Genomic DNA, 7,737 nt, shown 5'->3' on the forward strand with positions numbered 1-7,737 from the left:
ATTCTGGCAAAACTACTAGCAGATTTTCATCATTAATTTCCTCTGAAGACCTATTTCTTGTCAAAGCCGAGCGCAAGATGCCTGCCGATACTTCCTTTGAAATCCTGCTCGGATCTGGTCCCAAACGATCTGTTGAAGTTACCACAAAACCATTCCCGAACTTATCCACCTCATCGACACAAAGAGCACCATCAAAATTATTAGACTTTCCGGTTGAATCATATGAAGGTGATACAGGGCAAACCTGCGAAGTCTTAAACGGGGCTTTAGTCTTCTTTTTCTGCACGAAATTAGTTTGGTCATTTTTTGTCCGTCTGCGAAAATTAAATAGCTGTGGGTCCACGTAACCCTCATTAGGTGGTGCCGCATGTTTCCGGAACCCTCAGCGGACGTTATAGCCATTCAACAAGCTTTGATTGATTTAAATCTACTTCTCTTAGCTTCATAATTTTTCTTACTCCTTGCTTCTGTAAAAGCTTCAATATTTTATACTTGGTGTATTACTGTGAGCCAATGTCACTACTTAGCTGTGTTCAATTTCAATCACTCTGCATATTGGCTGAAGCTGTGTCTGAAGTTGAGTGGAGTCCATGTAAAATCCCTTGCCAATTCATTGTATAAATGTGAAAGCCATTAGTGGTCACTCGTTTTAATGACCCACTGGTGCTCACTAGCGCTGAAAATTTTCTTGTCCTTGCCTTTGGAGCAATTGTATGTATGTGGAAGGAAAAGCAATTATGATATCGCTATTGATTTGCCAAACCATTGTTATGTACTTTTTCAGGGTTGAAGATGTGTAACTTGTGGTTTAGCTTGGTACATTCTCTTGTATACCAGTTTACTTTGAATTTGTCAATATCATAAGCCCAATAGTGATTTAAGTGTATGTCTGCATGGCAAAACTACATTGGGCTTGAACTTTTCTAAAAAATTAAGTTGTATTTAAAGAAATATGGTGTCCAAAAAGCATAGAACTCCAAACATCAAATCTCTTTGCTCCTTGTAGACTTGAACCAACATTTCTTTTAGAGAAATTCAACAATTCTAATTTAATAATCCTATCGGCCTCTCTTTGTACCTTTTGGGACAATTGCTAATTGTTACCATACAAAAAGTAAATTCGAAATTCGAATATATATATAAAACTTGAAATTGCGTATGATTAATTGCAATGACCACATCACATAACCTCTCATCGGGATCAAATATCTTGACATGCAAACCTCTTTTAGAGTGAAAAAAGATTTGATTGGTGCTTGGTAGATCCGGAGTTAAAATGGATCTAGATGGGTTTTATTATTAATTATAATTATAATTATAATTATTAATTATATACTTTTTAATTTTTTTCAGTTTTATTGATAATTTTTTTTAGTTATTATTTTATTTTAACCGAGTCAAAATGTTTATAGGATGTTACAACATCTCTACATATTGGGTTGTATCGTATATGAATACGAAGAAGGTAATTTCTTTGTAATTGCGTTTTTTTTTTTTTTTGGTCTTACAACAACTAACATCCTAATGTAAAGGGTATACATTTGGTTTTTTTAAAGTAAAGTTGAAATTATAAGTTTTAAGGTTATAAGATGTTAATGAAATAAAAATGGTATAGTTAATATTTTTTGGTATTTTTTTCCTTGTTATAAGGAAAATAGTGATCAGATAAAATTATCTAGCTAACATAAGGTTTAAATTAAATTTATTGGTTTATTATAAATTTAATTGTTGGAAAATAATATGAGGAGCATGTTTTAATGTGGAGGAAGGGAATTACAAATAAAATATTTCAATGACAATTGCATATATATTATATCAGCGTAGATATTTCTTAATTTTGGATCTACCAAGGGTTAAGGGGATCAAATCTCTTTTCACTCTAAAAGATATATGTTTACATCTATTTTACTTTTAGATCTACTAAGGGCCTAGATGGATCAAATCTCTTTTCACTTTAAAAGATGTATGTTTGCATCTCAATAGATTTGATCCCTCTAGACACTTGTTAGATCTAGAGTTAAGATTGATTTAAGATTGTTTTTATAAACAAATACTTATAACTAACAATTTCATGATATAGATTATTGTGAAAACTAAAAAATTTAAAATTCAAACCCCCAAAATATTTAGATCTATAATAAAAAAAAACCTATGCCATAAATAATTACCAACAACTCTAATTAAATTTTTTTATAAATAAATAACTTATAAATCACTTCCATTATTAAAAATTAAATTTAATATTTTAAGTGTCATAATACTCGTCATCCTTCAACGTATTCCAATGTAAGTTTGATTTTTATAATACGTTTACACATTCGCTCCAACTGCTTCCTCTTTGACTAATTACCATGGTTAGAGGTCCCTTCTGATTCTTAAATATGCGCGTCTTTACACCTTCACTGAACTAACTTCCTGTGTGATCAAATTGCCAGCGTAAGATATTGTTTCGTGGAAAGTTGAGCCTGAATTAATTTAATTGTAAATTTTGAAATATTTGAAAATGCTACAAATAAATTCATATAATTAATTTCATTTTAGTATATTAAATTTTTGAAATATTTTCAAATTTAATTTAATTTAATTTATTATTATTCATCATATTTTTTAACATTTTAAAAGCTACGTTGAAAATAAAACATGATAAAAATTGATTTTACTATTATTTTAAATACTGTAAAATTTTGAATTAAAATAAAACGAGATAAAGATGATGACGGGTTAAATTGAATCGGTCCAGCTTGAAAACCACGCACTCTTTCAAAACCACCCATTTGAAGTCAATTGAAAGGATTGAACTCGCCGGCCTCTCTTTCTCACGGCGGCCAACAAAACTTTTGATATAGTTTACAGGTCAAAGTAGATATCTGGACTTTGCCGGTGCCCTGATTGTGGATGGGAATTCCATCCAGTAAAAGAAACACGTGGCAGCCATGACCCAAAAACATATATATTAGTTTCAAACTTTCATTTATCCGGAGTGCTGTTCAGAACAGCCTTTATTTCCGCCATGGGAATTCCAGTTGGGTGTTCACAGATCATCATCCCCAACCTGCTCCTTAACGTTGTCTATGTGTTGATCTATATCACAAGTGCCGTCTATCGCCTCCTTCGGTTCCTGGGGTTCCAAGAGTTTGTGGAACCCGAGACCTCCTGGCCAGATGAAATCAACCCACGGTTGAAGCCCGTGACATTTTCCGTATCTGCGCAGAGGATTCGTGAGCAGTTACCAGTAGTTCGGTTCGGCGGTTTAGCGGAGGAGACCGGTGATGAGGATGTTATGTGCGCTGTTTGCTTAGATAACATGCAGAGGCATGACGAGATCCGAAGGCTATCGAATTGCAATCACATCTTTCACAGAGACTGTGTGGACAAATGGGTTGATCATGACCAGAACGCCTGTCCTCTTTGCAGGTCGCCCTTTCTTTCAGACGATATTGGAACATAACTGGAAGAAGAAACGAGGACGCTATATCAGACTTGGAATCTCTTTGGGAATTTCTCAGCAGTTAGTACAATTGTAAGAGTAAAGATTTCACTCACCGATGTAATTATTATATAAATGCAATGACATTAAGAGACTGAACTTTGAAATTTGAGATTTGAATTTCTGTTCTCGAATGGTTTTGAACTTACAGCTGTGTTGTAATTTTATTTCAAAGCATTATGATAAACGATGCGGCGTTCCCTTATCTTGAGGATAAACAGTCAGACCAAAGAAATCATTTGATATATTTTATATAGATATAAATATATAATAAAAAATTACATCATAGTCATGATAATTAATAAAATTTGCTCATATGTAAAGCGTTTAAAAAGTATAGATATTAGAAATCATATTCTTTCATGCCTTGAATGAACCAGTGTTCGGTAGTGACAAGGTCCTTTTTTCTACTATTTTTATATAGGTTATATGGAAATATATGTTTCATAGGTGGAAATTTAACCATGCCTTCAAATTGGACCCAATTCAACTAATTCTCAACTAAAAATTAGAATCCGTTTACCGGACGTTTAACTTGATGTACAAGCTGGAAGCGTCGGCTTACCTTCCGGGCGGCTCTCGTGTCAGTGTGCAATGAACGGGACATGGCCTTTAATATCTTCTATGCTGTGTGAGACTCTTTCCGATGAAAAAGATACATAAGATCAGTCACAGTCTAAAGGCACGAGGCTGCGGTGTAGCTGATGCACCGGATTTTAATAAACACATCTATACTGACTTCTTCCTGCTCTTTTCGTACGACTATTCCGTGTCTCCCCGCTTACCAGACCACATCAGAAGCCGTTGGACAAACTCGCGTCTACCATTATGCCTCCATCACACGTTTCCCCTGCTTACTTGTGCTTCCAGTTACCCCCATCTTCTGCTTCCAATTTCTCCCCCATCAAAGCACGAGCACGAGTGTAGTTGCAGTAGCAGTAAACATGGCAGCTACCCCATGTGTAGTCGAAGAATATGGCTGGAGCTAACCAGCCATATATTGGGTATTTAATGTCCTCAGAGCAGCATGCAACTTAGCCCGAGAACATGAGAGTGGGCAAATATTATTTAATGCCGAATTTGCTTGTTCTCGTGTTATCGCGTTAAATGGCGTGCTGCTCTGAGAGCATTAAATATCGAATATATGGCTTGTTAGCTCTTTCCGAAGAACATGACCGAATTCGATCCTTCACGGCCAATGAAGTAGGTAAAGCCATAATTGTGCTGACGACATAATATTATATAGCCATAATTTGAGAAGCAGATTTTTGTTTTTTTTAAAGCGTTAAAACCCAATCCAACACAGTACTCATTCTTTTAAGTCCGTCAGCGTTCGAAAAGCGCACAACAGAACAATAAAATACGCGGGCATTCTCTAACCTTTCATGTTTCATCATAATAAAAAATGCAATTTAGGAGCTTCGATGATTGGCGAATTACTTTATCTCTTAACATTGGGAATTACTTTATCTCTTAAATGTTAAATATAGAAATATTTTATTTGCGATTTCTATAATAAAAATGAAATATTTTAATTATTTTTAATAGAGGGTTGTAACATTAATTATGATATTTATTTTTTTAGTTGGAAGAGTGAAAATGAGATTATTGATGTTTTTGCCTTAGTCTAACTAGCCGGAGGAATTGCTGGGAAAGTTATGGAAATTCCGGTCATATTTAGGAAAAATCCGGCAAGGATTTTTGTAAATCCAAGTTATATTTGTTAAACTTCAAAATTTTAGGTGTCCAAGTGTCCTAAACGTTTTTGATGGTGTTGAATCCATTTCCACCATCAAAAACATGATTCAAACGCTGCTTCTACAAGATTTTTTGAATTTTTTTTGCCCTTTTGGCCATCCGGGCAATTCCTCCGCTTCCACAAGATTTTTTGAATTTTTTTTGCCATTTTGGTGGTCCAGACAATTCCTCTCCTCGGTAGACAACTCTGATGTTTTATAATGTTTATATATATATATATATATATATATATATATATATATGTTTCTATGTAGTTAATTTTTTTATTTTTATTTTATATTTTATATTTATTTACAATATTTAATTTGTTTTTGAAAGAGACAAGTTTAAGATGGAGTTGTATAATGTGCCATTGTAGTCATATTCTATTTTTGAAATGTACTATCAATATTTTATGCAAATAATTGTCAAAATGGGTTGAGTAATGAGACACGATTTTGGAGGTTGGGTGAGGTTGCTTGCCTCAGATGAATTGAGTTTCTTGTTGAAGGAAATATGGACTACTTATGATAGCCATTGAAGGTTGGTTGGTGTATTTTTAATCGTTTGGTATTTTCAGAACTTATGGAGTTACAAAAATAAGGACACATGCCTATGCTTGCTTGGAAAACTCTACAAGGCAAAATGGACAATAAATAAAAGAGGATATGGCAAAAATAAGGACACATGCCTATGCTTGCTTGGAAAACTCTACAAGGCAAAATGGACAATAAATAAAAGAGGATATGGGGAAGACTACCAACTGGTAAGTGTGCAAACCACACACTACAACAAGCTAACCAATAGGAATAAAACTGGGGGACAACTGGAAAGATGACACCCTTCTTATTGGCTGGCAAGATTGTGGTAGAGAGAGGTAACTGTCAATAGAAAATACAAAGAGAGGAAAAATTGAATTTTTTGTGTGGAAAACAATGGGTGTTATCAATTGAGCAACAGAACTAGAGAAGCGAAGGTGCATTCAAATCTCTAGAAAAAGTGCAAGGGACAATGCAACTACAGAAAAAAGAATTGTTCATTAGAGAGAAAGGGGGCTGTAGAGATAGTGCAACAAAAAAAGAGAGAGTAAATCACAAAAAGGGAAGGTGGCAAACAGCTGGGAAAAAGAACAATGCAGGAAGTCATCGAGAGTAGGAAAATAAATCAAATCGTTAGAAAGAGATGTTGAGGGGATATGATATGAGTTTTGTTTGTCAAGGATTTAGAGAAAAATACTTTCTGGTAAGAGATTAATTGCCTCTCAAATCCCCTAATAGCCAATGGAAGGAGATGGGTTTTCTCTGACTTCCTGAGGGTTGGGCTAGAGGAATCATCCCTACAGATTCTTGAAGTTTTTCTAGAGACTTGTTTGTTGTAGTCGGGTTTTATAGTTGCTTTTGGAATCCCCAAATTGGGTGGAACCACAATATTTGAAATTTAAAGGGTGGAGAAAACGAGTCTATGGACACCCTGTGCACTCTATTTGGTTGAAATCGGTTGGTGGGTGGAGGTTAGAGAACCTCTAGAGTCCCTAGTTTATCTAACAACGAGTTTAATCCCTAATCAAAAGACCACTCAATCTCTGGAATCTAACTCTGGGGTGATATCTGCAATTGAGGATTGCTATAGTTGTCTATGGTTGGGCAGAGAATCATACTTCCAGACTCAATTTCCCAAAAGTTTCCAAGATAAGTGTTCCTCATATAATTTCAATGAATGAATGTTTACATTTCTGGTATGAAATGGTGTTATTAATGCATGAGACATCACTCTGATATTGTTATCTATAGGATTGACTAATATGTTTTGTCACTCTTTTAAATGCGCTGTAACGTGTGATGATATTGGTTATGTTCCAGTAGCAATTAGTATGGGATTCCTTTCTTATTGTTGTGTTGTGATTATGTTGATTACAAGATCTTACTAACATTGCTTATGTTGTTGTGTGGTAATATTATGGATTTCTTCCCCTCTGGACCCTATTGACCTTTCTATTTTATATGGTGTTCTTCTCCAAGTTTTTAGTAATGTATACCCTAGCTTTGGATTTGCAATTCTGCCTTCTCAAGAAATCAGATCTAATTAAACCTTACATTGATGTGCTATGGATGGTAGTGGCTTATAAGCTTGAATAACTCGGTTTTATATTCCTTGTACTACGTAATGTTTCATCTTTGTTATCCATATGATGAGGTCAAATTTCTCAATGATGGGTGTTATATTCTACATGCTTTCTTGGTGTTGTAATGCTCATAAAACCTAGGCTTTAATTCCTAACAAATTCTTTGTATTAGGGAGCTTAGACTTGAAAATAGATTCTTTGTTCTCAGTGAGACAATCGTGGGTCTCTATAATTTGTTAATGACAGTAATGGGTAGATTTATGAGAGGAGGGAGGTCAATGCACTAAAAACACATATTTCATTAAGATTGGAAATATACTATGGATCTAAATTATTTTCACATTAACTTGATTAAGTTTTTCTAAAATGAAAAATAGAAAATCACTTAATT

The 7,737-nt window shown here is 34.4% G+C and overlaps 1 pseudogene; it reads left to right on the top strand.

Annotated features, from left to right (window-relative positions):
• The first annotated feature begins 3,010 nt into the window (after positions 1–3,010).
• On the top strand, positions 3,011–3,448 carry LOC149179655 (brassinosteroid-responsive RING protein 1 pseudogene; annotated as a pseudogene).
• The last annotated feature ends 4,289 nt before the right edge of the window (positions 3,449–7,737 follow it).

Source organism: Pinus tabuliformis, chromosome 3_2, assembly GCF_031772625.1.
Source record: "Pinus tabuliformis cultivar Carrire ecotype Pingquan chromosome 3_2, CPIR1, whole genome shotgun sequence".
NCBI classification, from domain to species: Eukaryota; Viridiplantae; Streptophyta; class Pinopsida; order Pinales; family Pinaceae; genus Pinus; species Pinus tabuliformis.